At 38.7% G+C, this 22815-nt stretch overlaps 2 long non-coding RNA genes across 2 annotated transcripts in view; one reads left to right on the top strand and one right to left on the bottom strand.

The window, feature by feature from the left end:
- Positions 1-19279, top strand: part of LOC136875577 (uncharacterized) — a 43845-nt gene extending 24566 nt beyond the window's left edge. Inside the window, exons 3-5 of the long non-coding RNA XR_010860478.2 lie at positions 14693-14830; positions 17351-17533; positions 19072-19279. This is a non-coding gene — a long non-coding RNA (uncharacterized lncRNA). The remainder of the gene's footprint in view (positions 1-14692; positions 14831-17350; positions 17534-19071) is intronic.
- A 229-nt stretch (positions 19280-19508) lies between these two features.
- Positions 19509-22815, bottom strand: part of LOC136875576 (uncharacterized) — a 108836-nt gene continuing 105529 nt past the window's right edge. Inside the window, exon 5 of the long non-coding RNA XR_010860477.2 lies at positions 19509-19707. This is a non-coding gene — a long non-coding RNA (uncharacterized lncRNA). The remainder of the gene's footprint in view (positions 19708-22815) is intronic.

Raw genomic sequence — 22815 nt, 5'->3', positions numbered from 1 at the left:
TTAAAATTTTTTTTAGACTTTTAACTTCACCATTCAGGCAAAAATAAAATGAATTATGATGTTGCGGAGGTTTGTTGTATCAAACGAGTACAGTGATAACGTAGGAACAATAGGCTTCTTTGAACCGGCAATGACTTGCCTCTGGAGATAATCACCTAATGACAAAGCATGACAAATGGTTGCCATTTACTCTCATTACTGAACTTCAATGAGCACTGAAGCTTGAAGTTTTCCTTACTTCCTGGCTTCATTGTGCCTCTGCGAGTGTACCTTTTTACTTTGTGTATGGGTTTCATAGCCTAGCTGCTTTGGCAAAGCAGTTTAGGTCTTGGTTATACGACTGGGAGTGAGAAATTCTGAGGTTCGAATCTCCAGATTTCCGTGCCGGCACCGTGGTGTAGGGGTAGCGTGCCTGCCTCTTACCCGGAGGCCCCGGGTTTGATTCCCGGCCAGGTCAGGGATTTTTACCTGGACCCGAGGGCTGGTTCACTCAGCCTACGCGATTAGAATTGAGGAGCTATCTGATGGTGAGATGGCGGCCCCGGTCTGGAAAGCCAAAAATAACGGCCGAGAGGATTCGTCGTACTGACCACACGACACCTCGTAATCTGCAGACCTTCGGACTGAGCAGCGGTCACTTGGTGGGCCAAGGCCCTTCAAGGGCTGTAGTGCCATGGAGTTTGGTTTGGTTTTATGGGTTTCATATGCCTGTCCAGTATTTCTTGCTTTCTTCAAAAGGTTCTTCTTCCACTTCAACATTTCTCTGCTGTTAGACACCTTTATTTCAAAGATTAACATGCAAGTTAATGATTAAACCATTGCTATTGACAGTTGAAAAGAAAGTACTGTTCGTTACTGGAGATTTTTCTGTTGGGGTACTGGTTTATCCAGGGGTTTCATGTAGATTTTCACCCGTACCATTTTCACCAGCATCTTTGGGAAAATAACTTTTGTCATAAGCAAGTTGTTGCAGTCTTCAGAAGATGTACTACTTAGTTTGAACTGGATGATTTAGCAGATGGTCTGGAAGGAAAGACTTGAGGTACTAGAACTTGAATACCTTATAGAAGCTTCAGATGCAGGAATTGGGCAACTCTAATTTCCTAGATCCAAACAGAGAAAGGAATAACTGCACTAATTTCTGTAAAAAAAATTGACTAATGAATAACTGACTTCGTGAACACTGTGCTAAAACTATGGAGATGCTGCTTAAGAGCAATTTATACCAGTTTCGTCACAAGATATCAAAACTGCAGGCTCATTTTCTGTTACACTGCTTTGTCCCATCCAGCCCCTTTGCCATCCTCCACTGTTCAGTTTTATATCAGAGGGCTAGTTGAACCAGCACTTTACCATGGGAGGATGTAATGATAGGAGGATTTTATAAATATTTTCTTTTGTAAAGTGATAACCGTCAATACGGAATGAGATTCATAACTTGCAATATATACTATTTTGTGGCAAGAATGACATAATAGCATTTAGTACATAATTTCTATCTGAAATGTCTGATTTGTAGCACTATCACAAGTTGAAATCGTAAAAATAAAATAATTATTTCTCTGGGCAAGAATGTCATTTCCTTATAATACACCCAACCTTGGATTTTCAGTGCATACTGAATTGACTAAATAAGTTATGCATGAGAGATTGACATATGCTTCCTTTCTTCATGACAAGGGTGCCAACTACCGGGCGAGGTGGCCATGCGGTTAGGGGCGCGCGGCCGTGAGCTTGCATCCGGGAGATAGCGAGTTCAAAACCTACTGTCAGTAGCCCTGAAGATGGTTTTCCGTGGTTTCCCATTTTCACACCAGGCAAATGCTGGGGCCGCTTCTTTACAACTCCTAGGTCGTTCCTATCCTACCGTCGCCATAAGACCTATCTGTGTCGGTGCGACGTAAAGCGACTAGCAAAAAAGGGTGTCAACCTCTAAATATGTCTCTTGAACAACTACAATAGCATGAATGGTATTCCACAGTGCCAAGGCTGCATATCAAATAGTACAGTATTGTAGAGAGTACAAAGAACAAAGGAGGTGAAAGAATGACAGCTGCTTTCTGGCTGCATAGTTTAACTACAGATAGAGGTTCCACCAGTTAAGTGCATGCAAGAACCACTACAATGGTATACATAACTCAAAACAAGCTGCTTTTGAGTCATGTTGTATTTAATGACTGATATATGTATATTTTTTACCTTTTGAGCGTCTCTTTATCTCCTTGGTCCCGTCATGCATAAAAATATTAAAAGCAGTGGTGGACTTCAAGGGTCTCTTTGTAATACCCCATTAGACATATAAATTTTCACTGAGGTTTCTAGAGATGGGAATTGCATATCATAACATGATGTATCCCCTTCCATCACAGTAAGCTGTTCCAGAAACATTCCACTGGAGACCCTAATACGAACATAAGTTCCTGATTAGCTAACTGATATTAGGAAGCATAGCAGCTCACTCCTGTGCAGTCATAGTTGATGATTTTCATTTCTGTGTTGGTTATCTGGCTTAGTAGAATATTCCAAAAGATGTTCCAACAATTTTATTTATTTATTTCATTTCAATATAGGCACCTGAGCCAAGGCTCTTCTTGGTGCAATACAAATAAATGACAATGGCAGCTATATTCACAATTTGATTACAAAATAAAATACAGTAAGTATATAATTTAACATGGTGTAAGAGATAAGATAGGACAAAGCTTCCTAACCATAATTACCATACTACTTCAGATATTTAGTTAAATTACTTTTGAAGATAGATAAAGTTGGTAACATTTTTATATTTTTTGGAAGAGAGTTATACATAGTTATAGAAAAATGCCAAAGAGAGTTTTGACCATAACTAGTGGAATGAATCTGATTGTAGTGAATATTATAAATAATTCTTGTTCCATAATTATGAATCTGTGAATTGGTAATTACTGATGTGTTTGAGCGGACTAATTTGTTTTGAATTTTATAGATCATAATTATAGAAGCCTTTATGCGGAGGTTTGGAAGTGATAATATATTACAATATTTATACAGATCTTTAGTCGGTGTCAGAATGGGCAGTTTGAAAATTATTTTTAGTGCTCTCTTCCTAAGGACCTCTACCTTTCCAAATAATTCTTTATTACAGCATGCCCAGACATGTATCATATAAGATGTGGCTTTCAATAAGAGCATAGTAAATACCCTTCAACAACCCACGAGAAAACTTATATCGCAATCTACTGAGGATACCAATCACAGGGATAATTTTATTACAGATAGTCTCCACGTGATTACTCCACGACAGATTTTCATCTATAATCAGTCCTAAGAATTTAGTACTGTGCACTTTCATTACTCTTTGATTGAAGAAAAGCAGATTTTTATCCAAATTTAATACATATAAAGGTTTGTGAATAAACACTATAAAAGTACAATATCAGTGTTTCAACACTCCTGTGCTGGTACAAGCGGTTAATTTTGTAAGTTCAGAGGCAGTACTGTTATTCCTACCCTGTGTTCTTGTTAGCTGGTTAGATATTAAGTTATTTGAAGCGCTTTCTATTAGGCTTGCTGGTGGTAATGCATACAGTAGTGAAATTCCTTGAAATGGTTAAGTGGTCTTTCCACTTTTCATCTCATGTTTCATTCATTGTTCTGGACAAGGAGCAAAATGTGCAGATTGGAAAGAAAAGGTTAGAAATGGCTGTAGAAGTAAGGAGAAATTGAAGGAACTTGCTAGGAAATTGAATCTAGCAAAGAAGGCAGCTAAGGATAACATAATGGCAAGCATAACTGGCAGTCATACAAATTTCAGTGAAAAATAGAAGGGTATGTATAGGTACTTTAAGGCAGAAACAGGTTTCAAGGAGGACATCCAGGAATAATGAACCAGGGGAGTGTGTATGTGAGGATCTTCAAAAGGCAGAAGTATTCAGTCAGTATGTAAAGATTGTTGGTTAGAAGGATAATGTCCAGATAGAGGTGACTAATGCTAAAGAAGTATTAAAATTTACATATGATAACTTATTGTAAATAAGATAAAAAATTTGAAAACTAGAAAAGCAGCTGGAATTAAGATTTCTATGGGTATACTAGACAATGGGTTGGGATATAGTACCATATCTGAAGTACTTATTTGATTGTTTGGTTGAAGGAGCTATACCAAATGAATAGTGAGTTGCTATAATAGCCCATGTGTATAAAGGTAAGGGTGATAGGCATAAAGCTGAAAATTACAGGCCAATAAGTTTGACATGTGTTGCATATAAGCTTTGGGAAGGCATTCTTTCTGATTATATTAGACATATTTGCAAAATTAATACCTGGTTCGATAGAAGGCAGTTTGCTTTTAGGAAAGGTTATTCCACTGAAGCTCAACTTGTAGGATTCCAGCAAGATATAGCACATATCTTGGATTCAGGTCAAATGGACTGTATTGCAATTGACCTGTCTAAAGCATTTGATGGGGTGGATCATGGGGGACTATTGGCAAAAATGAGTGCAACTGGACTAGACAGTGACTGAATGGGTTGCTATATTTCTAGAAAATCTCAGAATTAGAGTAGGCGAAGCTTTATCTGACCCTGTAATAATTAAGAGGGGAATTCCTAAGGACAATATTATTTGGACCTTTGTTTTCTTATAAATATAAATATAAATGAGTAAAGAAGTGGAATCAGAGGGAAGGCTTTTTGCAGATGTTATTCTGCATAGAGTAACAAATAAGTTACAAGATTGTGATAAACTGCAATGAGACCTTGATAATGTTGTGAGATGGATAGCAGGCAATGGTATGTTGATAAACGGGGTTAAGTCAGGTTGTGTGTTTCACAATTAGGAAAAGTCCTCAGTTTTTATTACTGCGTTGATGGGGTGAAAGTTCCTTCTGGGGATCATTGTAAGTATGTAGGTGTTAATAAAAGGAAAGACCTTCATTGGGTAATCACATAAATGGGATTGTAAATAAAGGGTACAGATCTCTGCACATGGTTATGAGGGTGTTTAGGGTTTGTAGTAAGGATGTAAAGGAGAGGGCATATAAATCTCTGGCAAGACCCCAACTAGAGTATGGTTCCAGTGTATGGGGCCCTCACCAGGATTACTTGATTCAAGAACTGGAAAAAATCCAAAGAAAAGCTAGATTTGTTCTGGGTGATTTCCAACAAAAGAGCAGAGTTACTAAAATGTTTCCAAGTTTGGGCTGGGAAGAATTGGGAGAAAGAAGAGCTGCTCGACTAAGTGGTATGTTCCGAGCTGTCAGCGGAGAGATGGCGTGGAATGACCTTAGTAGACGAATAAGTTTGAGTAGTCTTTAAAAGTAGGAAAGATCACAATATGAAGATAAAGTTGGAATTCAACAGGATGAATTGGGGCAAATATTCATTTATAGAAAGGGGAGTTAGGGATTGGAATAACTTACCAAGGGAGATGTAAAATAAATTTCCAATTTCTTTGAAATCATTTAAGAAAAGGCTAGGAAAACAGATAGGGAATCTGCCACCTGGGCGACAGCCTTATATGCAGATCAGGATTGATTGACCTGATGAAATTCATGGGAACAAATATAGGTAAATGGTTTGTTGGAAATGCATTGAAAGAAGGTACCCAATGATAGTGATTTTAAACAATTCCACCAGTTCATGTAGTTCTGGTACACAAATACCAGGTCCTGAAAAGCCATTGCAAGTGCTTTCACGTGTGTCTGTCCCTCCTGAAACTGTCATAAACTGAAACATACGGGGCAGTGCAGCAACAGCTATCATTTTTACCAGTACAACAGAAAAGGAGTGACCGGGCGAGTTGACCGGGCGAGTTGGCCGTGCGCGTAGAGGCGCGCGGCTGTGATCTTGCATCCGGGAGATAGTAGGTTCGAATCCCACTATTGGCAGCCTTGAAAATGGTTTTCCGTGGTTTCCCATTTTCACACCAGGCAAATGCTGGGGCTGTACCTTAAGGCCATGGCTGCTTCCTTCCAACTCCTATGCCTTTCCTAACCCATCGTCGCCATAAGACCTATCTGTGTTGGTGCGACGTAATGCAACTAAAAAAAAAAAAGTGATGTACAGAAAGACTCTGGACAAGGCACTTAGTTGTTTACTGCATATTCCTAACTTCTATTTTTGAAAAGTAAGATTTTGTAGTCTAAACTGGATTGAGAGAGATGGCTATGTGGTTTGGATAGGGTAGTTAGCTTATATTCTGGACACAGTGTGTCTGAACCCCTGTCGGCAGCTCTGAAGATGGTTTTTGGTGGTCTCCCCATTTTCACACCATGCAAATGCTGGGTCTGTTTCTCAGTTAAGGCCATGGTTGCTTCAGTCTTAATCCCATCGACACCATAAGATCAGTGTTCATGCGATGTAAGAAAAAATCAAATCAGAAAAGTACTGGATTAAACTCTGCTTCCATCTTGCCTGATAGGACTATTTCATCTTAAATTCCAGCAGCATATGAAGTGGATATGGCACTTGTTCAAAAACACTTTTATAATGTTGGTTCCAGTGTCTTGAACTACAGATCCTTCTAAATCTAAGAATAGAGCTACCTAACAGTCGCTGTGCTTTTTATAAATGAAGGTTTTGAAGTATTAGTTTTTGAAATGTAAATGGGTCATTGCAAACATTTTCTAGGAAAGTTAATGTGACTGACGGACTATCAAAAGGGACAGTGGGAGAGAAGAGATGATATTCAAACGTACTTACTAAAATGCGGTTAGGGGCTACAAGAGAACAGTGAATGTTCCTCTCAACCTGCAACTTGTATTGTTACTTTTATATTCTGACACTCCATTCTAATATTACAGTGTAACATACACAAGAACATGATAATGGGAAGTAACTATTTGTTCCATCCCTAGTCTCATATTTAAACATTGTTTTTGACCAGAATGTTGGTGACAGTCTTTGCTACCCATGTGTACCCAAAAAGTCCCTTCAGTTTAAGAAACATTGACCTATTTACCATATTGAAGGCCTTCAAGCAGTCAAATGACACTGTTGGCAGCCCTCTGGTTTTCTGTGGTTTCCAATTTTTACCCCAGGTAAATGCTGAGCTGTATCTTAAGGCTAAGGCCACTTCCTTTCTACTCCTAACCCTTTCCTACAATCATCTCCAAAGACCTATGTATTGGTGCAATGTAAAGAAAATTCTGAAAGACATACATTTCACCATCTTCTTGCAGATTGCACCATGGGATGTCTAGCAAGATATTTGGTTGCCATCAAAGTATGTCTCTGCCTTGGAAACCACACTGTTCTGGAAGCAATCGGAATATGGTGATTCTTTAAATCACCAATGTTGTGAGTAGCTAGAAAGCTATGGATTCCAATGCTATCCCCCTGTAAAATGTTTACTTCCCCCTTTCCTTTGTAGAGCTTCTTGATGACTTCATTTTTCTGCGACTTCTGTTTATAAGCATTTATTAGTTCTGTCCAGTTTCAAAATACGGTAATGTTAAGTGTTCACTGTAGACGTCCTATATCCCTGCTGTTATTAGACATTTTGTATTTGCAACTGCCTTCTTTACTTCTTCCTGCATAAATACAGCACCAAGTTCAGTTTCTTCTTTAGTGCTTCGTATTGGTTGTGTATCTCTCGTGTACCATATCCTCTGATATAGATGTTGATTCCCATAGGGAACCTGAAATGTTTGTCCTAAATGAGTAAATTTATATCAATATAAATGGTTTGTTATTAGAAATAAATTTTCCAGCTAACTCATTCCTGGTTGCCAGAGTTTTGTCCCAGTGTGCTAAGTTGGGCTCATCAGTTGGTAAATAGCACACCCACAAAGACGCATGGCTAGTACATACGGGAATCAACATCTATATCATCCGATGGTCAGGCAGGCATCAATTTTTAATAACTGGCACTGCCAGTGGTTCCAACTAGCCTATGCAGTGGTCTCCACGGTATGCACTAGCCATGCATCTTGGTGGGTGTGCTATTTACTAACCGATGAGCCCAACTTAGTGCACCGGGGCAAAACTCTGGCAACCAGGAATGAGTTGGCTGGAAAATTTATGATGTCCAATAACGGACCATTTATATTGGTATTACCATATCCACTCCATGCACTCCTTCCATATCTCTATTGTTATATCTGTTGGGACATCATGGTTGTAGTGTACAGATTGTATAGTGTGGGCCCTTTTCAATTTCTTTAAACTGTAGATTGTTTTTCTACATATTCAACCCCTTTTTGTCTTGGTTTTATATTCCCTTCTAGCAGACTGATATTCCACAGGGTGGCTACTGTTCACTCAGTCTTGGTTTCAAGAATTTCTTAAGTGTTGCCTGCCTTGCTTGATAGCGCTCGGTTGAATCACTCCTTAGCTTGATGGTTACCAGACTTGATGATAGCTGCTTCCAACTTCTGTCAAGGCATAACGGGTATGTGTTTGACTGAAGTTGTGTAGGAGGTAGGGAAATTGTAGTAAAATAATTAAGCATAAAAATGTACGAGAACTTGGACCTCATGAGGTCTTCATGCACGAGAGGGTTAATGGTAGCCCTGTTCTGAAGGTTCTGCTCACTCATGTTGCTAACTTTTGTACACTTATAATCAATTTTCCTTCAGATCTTTCCATGTCCTCAGTAGCCATTTTGAGATTAAATTTGCAGAAATACATCCAGGTATTTCTCTGCTGCTTCTTTTACATGAATTTCATAAATTTAAAGATTTTATTCTTTTGCTTTTCAAGTTTAACATACTTCAAGAAATGTGCAAAAGATACTGTACTTACAGGAATCTGATAATTCCCTCAAATGCCCAGGATGTAGAAGTGGCAAAATACATGTCATAGCACTTCACAAATATGGTACCAAACCTTTTTAGGCAAGTTGCTGCAATTTTCAGGATCTTTCAATGTCAACTTTTATAAAAAGGCATCAATTTGGGATAAAAGATCTGTTAATATCATCTGAAAAAACAACTAATAACAATCTAAGATGAAAGCTGATTGTATTCTGTAAGGAATTTCTATGGATTAATAGAAGTCTGAAATTTTCTTTTATAGAACGTCATTCAGTAGGTAGACAGTTCACCTGCACTTTGGCCTATATAATAAAATCAGTCTATTCTAATTTGCACAATATGGCGTGACTGCATTTATGGTTTATGGAAACTACATCTTCTGGTCTGAATTAAGATTTTAAAATATTAGTTGCAAGTCTTAAAAATGTTTTGTATGCACTGCTGATCTGTTCATTGAGATCAGTTTGTAGGACTGAACAAATCTATTTACTATGACGATCTAGGTCTTTAGGCAATCCGAAACTTGTGTATCCTTATTTTAATGATATAGTAGTTTTTTACACACCCTGGTAGTGTATATTTCTCTGGCATGATTTTAAAACTTTTAAATCACCATAGATACCATAATTGAATATCTGTACAAATATATAAATATACTGTCTTATAGTCATGGCATTCTGGCCAGATGAATGGATGAATTGTGGCTTTACATTTAGCACAACCTGGTGTTTACTATATAGCTGTGTTGTGTCAATCATTACATAAGCATCATGATATATACACTCAATATCCCAGGGAGATGCTCAGTGATATTACAATGAGAGGTGATTAATTTTGCCCTGAAAAGGGAAGATTTTTACAAGTCATTCATTTCAAGAGTGTTGGACTTGTCTGTCTCATCCAGCCAGTAGTAGATAATTCAAAAGCTCTTAAAGGTTTAGATATTAGGAATGAACAAATTCATTTTGCTGCAGATGTTTGAATGATTAACCAAGTTTAATTGGTGTATTTGTTCCAAGATTTAATCCCCAGAAGTGGCTTAAGGCTTTTGGTGGCTTTTGAAACAGAGTTGGCCATGTGGTTAGAGGTGCACAGTTGTGAGCTTGCATTTTGGAGATACTGGGTTTGAACCCCACTGTTGGCAGCTCCAATTTTCTGTGGTTTCTTATTTTTACACCAGGCAAATACTGGGGCTGTACTGTAAGGCCAAGGCCACTTCCTTCTCACTTCCAGCCCTTTCCTATCCAATTGTTGCCATAAGACCTATCTGTGTTGGTGCAATATAAAGTAGATTGAAAATACAAAAAAATAGTTGTGCATGTGGTTAGTGGTGCATAGCTGTGAGCTTGTATTCGGGAGGTGGGTTCGAACCCCAGTGTCTGCAGTCCTAAAGATGGTTGTCCGTGGTTTCCCCATTTTCACATCAGGCAAATGCTGGGGCTATATCTTAAGGCTACAGTTGCTTTCTTCCTACTCGTAGACTTATCCTACCCCATTGTCGCCATAAGACCTGTCTGTGTCGGTGCGACGTAAAGCAGATTGTAAAAAAAGCTTTTGAAACGAGGCAAGACTCCAGATGACCCAAAGAACTCTCTGGAGCAATCTTTTTAAATTGTTTGAATGCCTTATTCTTGTAGGCAATAAGGTGATTAATAATTAAGCAGGATTTGGACCAGGATGATTGTGTATAAAAAGCTGAACTTTACCCACTCATTCAGAAGGGCCTTGTAACTAGTGCTGTTTTTGTTTTCCTGACTGCTGTTAATAATACAATCAACTAGATTTCTCATGCATAAGCTGTTTAAAATGAGTGAAGACTTTAAATTTAGAACTTAATCAATGCTAGTTACTGAACCAAAGATTCAAAATGACAGTTCAGCATAAAGTTGTTGGAGGAATCAGAATTCCCCCCCAGGGTAATGTCCTTGAACTAATTCTCCAATATGTACATTATCAACCTAATGAGCTGAATACAAAGAATTTCAGAATTTGCTGATGACCTTTATAGGCAGGTCCAGGCTTGTGTATCCCCATGTTATAATTCCATTGCAAAATGTTGATACGGTTATACGCAATGGCTTGTGCGCTCACTTGGTCTTTTGCAGTCACATCAAAGCGACGACATGCGGTGCAGATGTGCTAGTCTGGACGTGCACATGTTGCTACTCGGTTCCACACAAAGGATAGCTGGCATATGCAGTCATCAGAGCATAATTTGTATTTTTGAATGTGTTCTTAATCTTAATGGAATGGAGTAAGGAGAAGGGTGTGATATGGAACTCCCAAAACACAGAACATTTTAATAAAAGGAAAAAAAAGTGATGCATCCATGTGAAAGGTTTGTATATTCCACTTAGATTGAAAATATATGCCTTCCAACAGATGGTCTGCATTTTTATACTTCCCTACCAGCATAGATACAAGATATCCACAAACATAATTTATTTCCTTTTTTTTCTTCTTTATAGCACAGTTAAGATGTATGCAGCTGCTGCTATCTTTCAGTTAAGTGAAGTCAGTTGACTAAAAGCTGGTGCGAAACTGAGATTCATCTAATTTCTTCCTGTTGCATGGATTTGATACGGGTTCTCGGATACAGATCGGTATGGATGATGCGGTACAAATTCTTGCGTTGCATTGTATTGTGTATCACCGGATATGATATGCAACGGAGATATGATACGGTGATATGCAAGAGGTCTGGACCCGCTCTACGTGGAACTCTGTCCAGATCACTTTGGAAAGTAGAATCTAGGCTGCAGAAGTCCTTAATTGAAATGTCCATGTATTTCAGGGACAACTACCTTAAGCTGAATCCTAGGAAAGTGCAGGTTATTTATCCATCCATGCAATTGTGCTGCAAATTCCCAACTTCAATTGGGAAGGAAAGAAACTTGAGTTTACCCCTGTTATATACCTTGGAGTTCAGCTTGATTGGTCTTACTTTTAGAGAACATTGTCACTATGAGGGTCAGATTCAACAAGTTTACTTCACTTGTCCTTTTTGGGTAAATTCTTTCCAAGTGGATATTGCCCCCCCTTCCTCCTGTTTGTAGGGGCGGTAGAATAATGCCCACAGTAACCCTTGCCTGTTGTAAGAGGCAATTAAAAGGGACACCAGGGGCTGTTAATTTTGGAGTGTGGGTTGGCGACCAGCTATTAAAATAAACTTATTGTGGCTGTTTGAGTGGAAAGTTTCCTTTGAAACCAATGAATATTACAGAATGTCATACTTAGAAAAGTATGTTATGTTAGCAGTGACATGAATTATGAAATTAAAGGATTTGAGGATACTTGGATATGATCAAAATTACTCGGCACATAGTCCTGACATTGCTTCCACTTGTGCCAGACTCCTCACTTTCATCTATCCTATCCAGCCTCCCATGGTCATCACTTCCTTTCTGACCACAACGGTATTAGGTTCCAAGGCCTAGTCTGTCATTTTCATGCCCTTCATGGCCCTTGTCTTCCTTTGGCCGATATCTTCATTCTTTGAAGTATTGGGCCACTTAAAGTTTTCCTCTGATTAGTGTTAATAGAGGATAGTTGCCTAGTTGTACTTGCTCTTAAAACAATCACCACCACCACCACTAAGTTGGATATTGCTTTGAATGATAGGTACCATTAAATTAATGGCTGTCTCAAACAAGTGTTGAAAAGTTATACACTGACTGAGCAAATGTCATGAGATAGCGGAGCACTGATGTGCAGGTGTGTTGTCTGCACACCACACGCTCCCTGTGCCAGCGGCAGTTGTATAGGAGACCTTGTGAGCAGTGGCTGTGCATGTGACAGGTGTAACATGGAACGTCGTCGTGAGTTGACACCGTTCAATCGGGGTATGGTGGTCGGTGCCCGACGGATGGGAAGTGCGATTTCAGAAGTGGTGCGGGAATTCAGCTTCACGCCATCAACCATGTCCAGGGTGTATCGTGAATGGTTAAATGCGGGTGTCACCATCCACAACAGACGAACGACTGGCCGTCCAGCCACCCTCGATGACCGTGACTGGCGACATCTGAGGCGGATTGTCAATTGTGACAGATGGGCAACAGTGCAATAAATCACTGCTCAATTCAACACAGGCCGTGCTAGACAAGTCTCCCAGTGGACAATCCATAGGAACATGGATTCTATAGGGTATGGGAGCCGGCGCTGCATACGGGTGTCAGTTAACCCAACGTAATCGGGCACAACGTGCATTTGTCGCCAGTCACCAGGGATGGACACTCGAACAATGGCGTAACGTGATAGTTGGACGAATCAAGATTTCAACTGCACCATGCTGATGGGAGGCACCGTGTATGGCGCAGACCACATGAAGCGATGGATCCCGCCTGCTTCGAAGGTGTGCTCCACGGCACTGGTGTCTCTGTTATGGTTTGGGGTGCATTTTCCTGGTATGGAATGGGCCCCCTAGTTGTTCTGGAAGAGACTTTGAATGGTACGCGGTATGTTGAGCTGCTCGGAGACCATCTCCACCCATTTTTGGCCTTTCAGCACCCAGACGGTTCTGCGGTGTTTAAAGATAACTCGCTGCCACATTGCTCCCATGTTGCCCTGGAATGGTTCCAGGAACATGCAGCGGAGGTCCGACTGCCATGGCCACCCAGGAGCCCTGATTTGAACCCGATCGAGCATATCTGGGATGTCCTGGAACGCAGGCTCTGTGCCATAGATCCTGCACCCACTAACATGTGATAGGTGTGTCATCAAGAAAAAACAGCAGAATTGCATTTTTGTCATCAAGAAAGAACAGGATTTCATTTTTGTTTGTAATATTTTGTATTCTGAGAAATGAAGAAATAAGAACTCTGGACTCTGCTGGAATATTTTTTGTTTGTAATAAATTTTTTAGGGAACATAAAGATATATGGAACTGTAAATGAACACTGCTTGATGGGAGAATTTTTGAAGTGATTTTTTTTTGTATGTAAAATTTATGTAATTGATCATTTAAATTAATGTCAACAAGCATGAAGAGGAGTTATTTGAAAATTAATTTTTGTTATTCTGTATGTCAAAACTGTAATATGATGAAAATGTATAGGTGCTTTAGTTGTGAAACATCCTATACCGCATGCAAGGTTATTGCTGTTGAAATAGGTGTCGCAGTAGGAAATCTCAAAGTTGTTAACTATCTTAATATGACCATATATGGTCATGCAATTTCATTCGCTAAAATGATATTTCCTATTGGCGAAAAGATAGGGAATCTAGTGAAATTTGTTTCCCATTGGTGGACTGTGACTTGTCAATTTCTGGCCTTAAGCCGAATCGCGTGTGGGACGCGATTAGGCGGAGTCTGTTCCATCTGACCGTCCTAGAGTGCGGTTGCGCTCGGAGTTCCCCTGTTCATGTTATTCTCAATGTTTCTGATTTTGATTTAATTCCTTTTGGTATTTTGGTATTTCCTTGCTTAATGTAATTTCTGTTTTAAATTTAACGTGTTTGAGTTTACCCTAGATTTCTGTCGTTTGTAATTTCAAGTCCCACCTGTTTAAAAACAATCTATAATCCATTCATTTGTGTTCTTGGATTTGTAATTGTATCTGTTTGTCAAATGTGTTAAGTATCAGCTGCTCTATCATTTAACTTTGTTTCTTGTAATTTTTCATTTATTATTAATATAGTTCTGCTAGAGGGTGATTCTTGTGAACCTTTTCTCCCCCACAACGCCATACCTTCCCATGGACTTGATAAGGTTCCTGCACCTTCCACAATCCTTAGTTATGTTGGGAACTTATAGGCCTAATAATAAGATTTGATTTTGCGTATTGACAGCTAATGTCCCGCTTCCAAGTTTGATATGAAATATTCACCGCCACTGTTATTTTACGATTTCCCTATCCATATTGTCAATATTTATTTCCTTATTCTCATTGAGTGTGAGTATTATTTTCTATTCTGTGTTTATATTATGTGTAGGTGTAATTGTCCCGATTACGGTTACAGAACAGACCAGCATTGGTGGCCGCTCTGCAAACAATTTGGTGTCGGCTGCATCCCGAGGACTACCAGGGACTTGTCGACTCGCTTCCATGGCGTCTCGCTGCAGTTCGCAGGGCAAGAGGTGGCCCCACATGCTATTAGGTAACTATCCCATGACATTTGCTAAGTCAGTGTACTACATTTGTGGCATAGAAGCACCTCCAATCTGATGGATAGTAGTAGCTGAAACCCCAACAAGAGGTGGACAAGTCCTCCTCTTGATGGTCATGAAATAGTATAACAGTTTCACACAAGTTTCACTAAAAACACTAGGGCAGATCCAGCTACGTGAGGTATTCTTGGGAATAAATACTGGCAGCAACATCCCATGCTATCAAACTAGAATTGTCCAACAGACCTCAAAGCACATACTTCGTAATTTTGGCCTGCCTGGAAGACCCTTAATTGGATAAGTACTGGAATGGCTGGAACAAAGATTACACTTAAAAGATGGGGTTATACAGTACCCAGAATGCCAAGTGAAAGTGTGGTGCAATTAAAGATCTTGAACATATATTTCACTGTCCAAACTGCCCTGTGAAAACCCAATTTCAGACAGTTGTTAAAATAAAGCTATTATGGCTGTTTGAGTAGAAAGTTTCCTTTGTAACCAGTAAATATTACAGAATGTCTTTCTTAGAAGAGAATGTTATGCTAGCAGTGACATCAATTATGAAACTGAAAGGATTCAAAGATATTTGAATATGATCATAGTTAATTACTTGCTACAATATACACTTGAGTGGTCAAAAGTCACAGGAAGGGGCATCCATTAGAAAACGCACCGCGTACGATCCCTGAGCGTTGCGGCTAGCTGCGGCGTAGCCAAGCAGTCTGACACAAGTGTTGTGAAGATGGCAACATGTTTCGAGTTAAGACTTCAAACATGGGATGATCATTGGTGCACGTTGCATGGATCACAACATTGTGGAAATTACATGTCAATTTGGGTTTCCAAGGTAAAGTGTTGAGGGTGGATCTTCAATATCTCAGAATGTTGCTGTCAGTAAACTGCAGCAAGGGAAGACCACGGGTGTTTAAAGAATGGGCATTACGTCTCCTCTGTAGAACCATATTGGGTGCTCGATGGGCTACTGTGAGACAGATCACTGCCCAGTTGAATGTTGAGAGTCAGAACCCATTTCTACCAGGACTGTAAGGAGGCAACTGCACTGCATAGGCTTCACCAGCTGATGACACTCTTGTCCCTTTGCTGACACCTCGACACAGAGTTTGACTTGCATGGGCCTGCGAACATCGGCAATAGCCATGGAACACTGACAGCGTGTTATATGGTGTGATGAATCCTGGTTCCAGTAAGTTTATGGGAGTGTGAGAGTGGCATATGCCCCATGAAGCTATCTATCCTTGTGTTGACAAGGTTGTGCCCAGGTGGGAGGTGGCTCAGTTCTGGCCTAGGCAGTGTTCTCATGGTCACAATTAGGCCCCATTGTCTGGCTGCAGGCAGTGCTGACAGGTGCATGTTATGCAGACATCCTTTCAGATAATCTGAATCTCTTTCTGGCCCTACAGCACCTTGATGGAGATGCCATATTTCAACAGGACAATGTGCCATGTCACTGCTTTGTGGTGATATGCAGGTGGTTGGAGCACTCCAGTGAAGTTACGACCATGGATTGGCCCTCCAGATCCCTCCATCTTAATCCAGTTGAGCATTTGAGATGTTGTTGATGCTGGTATATGTTCCATAAATCCTGCACAAACTACACAAGACCAATTGTGGGTAGCAGTGCAAGATGCGTGGGTCAGATCCCTCCAGAAAGATTCCAACATCTTGTAAAGTTGATGCCTTGCCGTATTGCTGCTGTTTTGAGGGCACATGGAGGAGCGACTTGTTAACGTCCCATTCAGTGTCTTCCCATGACTTTTGGCTACTCACTGTATAATATAGTGGATTATAGTAATATTCATCTAAAGTTTTGTAGAATAGTGTAATGACCGGGAGAGTTGGCGGTGTGGTTAGGAGCGTGCAGCTGTGAGCTTGCATGCGGGAGGTAGTGGGTTTGAACCCCACTGTTGGCAGCCCTGAAGATGGTTTTCTGTGGTTTCCCATTTTCACACCAGGTAAATGCTGGGGCTGTACATTATGGCCATGGCTACTTCCTTTCCATTCTTAGGCCTTTCCTGTCCTATCGTTGCCAAAAGACCTATGTGTTGGTGCGACGTAAAGAAACTAGCAAAAAAGTGTAATGGGAGTTTTAACATAACATATCTCTTAGTTATAATACCAAGTGAAATGTAAATAATTAAATACCAAGTGAAATGTAAATAAGTGAAGATACAGTATAGAATTTTTCTCAAAATATTCCACCATATTAGTAATCTTTTGTCTAAAGAAAATCCATTTAATGTGAAGCAGTCATGCACAGGAGGGAAAGATATGACCTTTAAACTTAACAGCATTTTTCAGTGTAGGCTAATCTGACAACTGCATAGCCATATTGAAATACTAGATCCTGTGAGATCACTTGGAGTGTGGAAGCATTGGCTAGGTTGGCATTAGGATAATGTATAATGCAATGTGTGTTAGTTCCCTGATTATCAGGATTTAAGATTTCTTTTCAGATCATATTATACAACTGCATTTTAATTGTTTCCCAGGTCTAGTTTGGAGGTGGATGGTGTGAATCACTTGTGTGGAATCCTCACTTCATACAAAGCTGTGCATAGTTTATGGTAATCTCAGAGGAAAATGACACACCCTGAGGATGACCTGTTGAACTGGAATTCTGCTAATGATTCCAGGATACTTTGCAGTTGATTGGCTTGGACTAGATAAGGGTGGTAAGTAATTTATATGAAAGTGTAGAATTAAAATTTTGTCAGTTTTTGAAATAAATTACATCCTGTAGGGAAAAGTATATATTAGTAAAAACAATGTCACTCATAAAGTGACTGTTCTCCTGTCTGTAATATATTGTTAATGTATTGATTTTGAATTATTAGTGGGAACTATAGAAAATGAACAGGTTCTTTTTTGTAAAAGAGAGATGGATTTTGGTTGAACAATAAGCCACAGAATTCTTAGTTTTAAGCATAGAAAAAAAATAATTTGAGCATGGCAACTCCATTTTAAGGGAAAATGGTGGCATTAAGACACTTGAACTGCTTATCAATAAGCCTTGAAACCTTATTAAACATGTAGCCTAAAAAAATGGGGGAGATGTGACTTGTCATACAATTCTTCAAAATATTCAGAAAAGCCTCAATTCTCTTCTTATAAAAGTGAATATTGCTCAGATTTTTATTTAACAGACCATCAAAAAGGTTTTTTTTTTTTTCTCTCCTGAATTTCTTGAATAAATGTAGGATGCTCTAACTTGCAGTCCATTCTTTCCTAATTTTGTTACGCTACAGGTTTGATAGGATTCTGAGGTTTATTGATATGCCAGATTAAAAGTTTTATGATGCTACAGTTTTCTTAGGACATGGTTTCCTTGCTCAAAATTGGTTTTGCTGTACTTAAAACTTTATGAATCCTATAATTTCCTTATTTTTCAATAAAAATCTGGTCAATTTATGAAAAGCCTGCTCATTCTCTGGAGTTTCCATAAATAAATTAAAACTGATGTATTATCACTCTATTACAGACAGGAAGAATTAACTGAGTGGTGTCCTTTCTGTTCTGACAAAAACTGTAAGCCTAATGAATTCAATTTTGAGTGATTTGGCACTTGTCTCTTATTACAGTATGAGCTGAAGTAGTTGTAGGCTTCTTGATCTCTAGAGTAAAGTGAAAGGTCTTCAAGTATTGGAATGAAGTATACATTATTTCTGTTTAGATTTTTTAGTTCTTCAAATAAGATAGTCTTCGTGGATTTTAATCAGTAATTTTGAAGAGATTGTAGATATAGTAGGCTTATACTAAATCAATTTTGAGCATGGTCATCAGTCTTCAGATTATAAGCTGTTTATATGGGAAGATTGCTTTGGTCAAGGATATTTAAAGATGGCTGTGGATTAAGAATGTCTCAGAATTTTTCTGGAATGTAAAAGCCTGAATGACAGATCAGCAAATAAGGGTTTTGTTTTGCAAGGTGGTTGTGGCTGAAGAACCAATTGGAACTGTTCTAATTCACTTTTAATAAGCTGTAAGACAGGGATTGTAAATTTTTTTTATAGGAAAGGGAACTAGTTCTTGGCTATCTGCCAAAAACTATTTTAAGAATCATTGAGATTAGTCAGAATTGTTAATAAGCTAATATTTTATATACAACTTAAAATCAAATTATACTTCTGTTTGAATTATTGAACTGGCATTAATTTGTCATTTGTTATAATATGAAGTGTGTAGATTACTTTCAAGAATTTTTCTTTTTCAGATCTGATTTGAGTGCTGATTCTTCTGTCTGAAATGAGTCTTCATTTGAATCCTGTGATGTGGATTGTATTTTTGAAAGACAGATTAAATATTTCAAATTGCATTGCAAATGATCTTGTACAGTTAAAAAAAGAAACCTTGTCTGACAGTTACAATCTGTAAATTTATTGAACATTGTAGCAGTTGTATATTAAGATGAATAAACTTGTGCTGTAAATAACATGAATTTTGTATTTGTCCTTGCAATCCATTTCCTATAGTCCACCACATCTTACAACTTAACTTTTTCATGATTTTTATGCAAATGTTTAAAACTAGCCACTTTCTTAGAACATTAAAATAAAGGATCAAGACTTATAAAATTTCAGACATTTTATAAAATAGATTTAAAAAAAATAAATTTAGGATACAAAAAAAATTACAAAAATATGGACTTAGTAAGTTTTTTAACAAAAAAAATTGGACTTAGTTTATTTTTCTGCTTAACTTTTTGGTTACAAATGTTCTTTTTAAGTATAATTTATTGAAAAATATTGCATTTTGAAGGAAAAATTGCTTTTAAAATATCACCTAAGTCCAACACCTCATTTCAAATGTCCAGGTTTCACGTTGAAACTATTTTGAATGTTCGAGTTTCCTGTTCAAAGAAAAAGAAAAAAACAAATATATTAGAAAAGTATTCATTTAATAGAAAATTGCTAGAACATGTGAGGGGGGAATTCATACAGAAGCTGTATAAATCTCCCCTCCATGTTTTAGCAAGATTACATATCGTTGTTGCTGGGACAAAACCTCCTGTGTGATATATCTGGCGATATACTGACCCGCAGCACATACATTATGAAGAGACAATGCCCTGACAATATTTGCACCTTAGATGACAGAACCTTACCTGCCAAAGTTCTAAGCTAAATTATTTCACATAAAAGGTTTTGACCTGGCAGCAATGATATGCTGCAAAGACAAATTTAAATGAAAGATTCAGACCTCTGTGTGGAAGGGACAAAAATGCTCATTTAAATGGTCAAGCTACATGCTTACCAACCAAATTGAAACATAATGAAAGATGATCAAAACTTCACACATGTAAGCACTACACAAATTTATGAAATGATTCATTTGAAAAAAAAAAAATTGTTTCAAAGTCTCCTTCCACACATACATGGAGATCAGAAACATGAACCAGGTATATGAGAGAGGGTTGGTCACACTGACAAATAATTTCAGAAATATGATTAGATATCAGGTGCTGTTAGCCAGTCAGATGGCTTTGCAAGGTGATGGTGCTAAACCTGAAAGTGGCTTCAGACAAGCTTGAGAGTACAGACTGAAGAAAACACATTGCCAGGGGAGGGATTTGAACGTGAACCTCCAAGCTAACAGCATTGCAGTATAGCAAGTAAGCTATGATGACATAGGCTGTGTTTGCGTTTGATGCTGATTTCTCTGCATCGGGTAGCTGCTAGCTGACAAATAATGCACAGTAGAGTTGTATTTACATTATATGGGACTAGTTTCAACACTACTCGGGATCATCATCAGCCATAACAAAACATACACAAAATATATGGCGAAATCCTAAAACATGTTTTCTAGCAGTAAGTCTTATGAAAAATATAATTTTACAATATGAAGTGTGGTTGAAATGTTGCAAATGAAAATGAAATATTACGTGTGATGTAGGTGAGTAATAATTAATATGAGTACATTATACATGCTAAGAATTCTGGAACAAAAGTACAAATAAGGTGCTCTGTGTTGTTAAAATTATAGACTCGTGGAATTCAGTAGGTCCTGGTGATACATAATGGTTGTGGACAGAGTGCTACGGCAATAAGAACGAACACAAAGTAAACTGACACATATATAAAAATATACAGGTATGTACAATGTCTAAGTAACAAAATGTGTAGTTGATACTCTCTGGAAGAAGAGTCGACTAAACACCATATCAGCTTAAGCGGAGAATTTGGCGGTTGGTGTATTGAGTAACCTAGCCGTGTTGATGGGCTGCATGGTTGACTGTTGTGCAGAATGTGAAGTTTTTGAATTCTTGTTGAGAAGAAAGACACTGCGTGTAGTGATATTAATTGGTGGAATTCTCAGTTCATAGCGGAAAACAAATTGTACCTCGCGCTGTGGTGTGTATAGCTTAGCTGATAGTGTGCAACTGATGTAAATACAAATTAGTATTGAATAGGTATTATTTATGTTATCTCAGTTCAATACGGACCAACAGTATGAAGTTCATAACCCTTAATAATAGCTGCTAGGTGATCGGTCATTTACGGAAATGTTCACTAAGCAGCCATATCGTCACTCACTAACCTTGTGTTGCAATGTGAGTCCAAGTCCCCTGGACGCATGCCACATGGCTGCTTAACGAACATTTCCGTAAATGACCGATCACCTAGCAGCTACTAATGCAGAGAAATCGGCATCAAATGCAAACACAGCGTGGGTTTCAGCCTAAGGCATCATAGCATACTTGCTATACCGTGATGCTGTTAGCTCGAAGATCTGTGTTCAAATCCCTTCTCTGGCAAAATTTTTTCTTCAGTCGGTACTCTTTTTTTTTTTTTTTTTGCTATGGGCTTTACGTCACACCGACACAGATAGGTCTTATGGCGACGATGGGATAGGAAAGGCCTAGGAGTTGGAAGGAAGCGGCTGTGGCCTTAATTAAGGTACAGCCCCAGCATTTGCCTGGTGTGAAAATGGGAAACCACGGAAAACCATTTTCAGGGCTGCCGATAGTGGGATTTGAACCTACTATCTCCCGGATGCAAGCTCACAACCATGCGCCTCTACGCGCACGGCCAACTCGCCCCGTAGTCGGTAATCTCAAGCCTCTCTGAAGACACTTTCAGATTTCGCACCACCACTACCTCGCAAAGCTATCTGACTGGCTAACTTCAGCACCTGATAAAATGATAACGCCACAAGATACCTAATCATATTTTTCAAATTATTTATCAGTGTGACCAACCCTATAATGTTCATATATTATGTGGTTTCTGACCACTTTGTATATGCATGCTCATCAGATAGTCAGTATTTTAACTCTTCTAGTTATGCTATTAACTTAAAGAACTAGAACTAATTTAAGGAAACCAGACTTAGGAAGGCAGGCTGTACAACTAGGTATTTGTACGTTGCCGTGTCAGACAGCTGACAGCCACCAAAATATGTAGGTTCGAGTAGAAAGTTTCGTTCGTAACTTCAGTAAATATTACAGAATTTCCTCTTTAGAAGAGGATGTTACGATGCTAGCAGTGACATGGCTTATGAAAGACTACTTCACTGCAAATCTAACGCACCTCGGAACAGGCTTTATAGCTAACAGTAAAGATTGCTAATGAAGTAGTGGTTGTAATTTACATTCAAGCAATTTTATTGTAGTTCACCGACAATCTGTATAATTATGATATACAGTCGATTTTTTGATTATCAGAATATATTACAAACTACAAGTGCAGTGACATTGAGGTTAGTGTTCAAAACTTTCCCTAGAAAATTCTGCATGGGTACTTCTGACATGGAGGCATTTCAAGCATAGTAAGGAAATTATGTAGATGATTATGTAAATATTAAACTGTGGCACTGGCATTCCACCAGACAGTATGCGGTTTCGCATTTGATACTATAGTGGCAGCATCCTGTTGTCGTACCACTAGCATGCAGCCTGCCTTAAACGTAAGAACGGTTATCCTCATGTAAACACTACAGAAAACAAGGACAATAA

The sequence above is a fragment of the Anabrus simplex genome, chromosome 6, assembly GCF_040414725.1.
Source record: "Anabrus simplex isolate iqAnaSimp1 chromosome 6, ASM4041472v1, whole genome shotgun sequence".
Taxonomy (NCBI): domain Eukaryota; kingdom Metazoa; phylum Arthropoda; class Insecta; order Orthoptera; family Tettigoniidae; genus Anabrus; species Anabrus simplex.
This window is presented reverse-complemented; position numbering and strand designations above follow the sequence as displayed.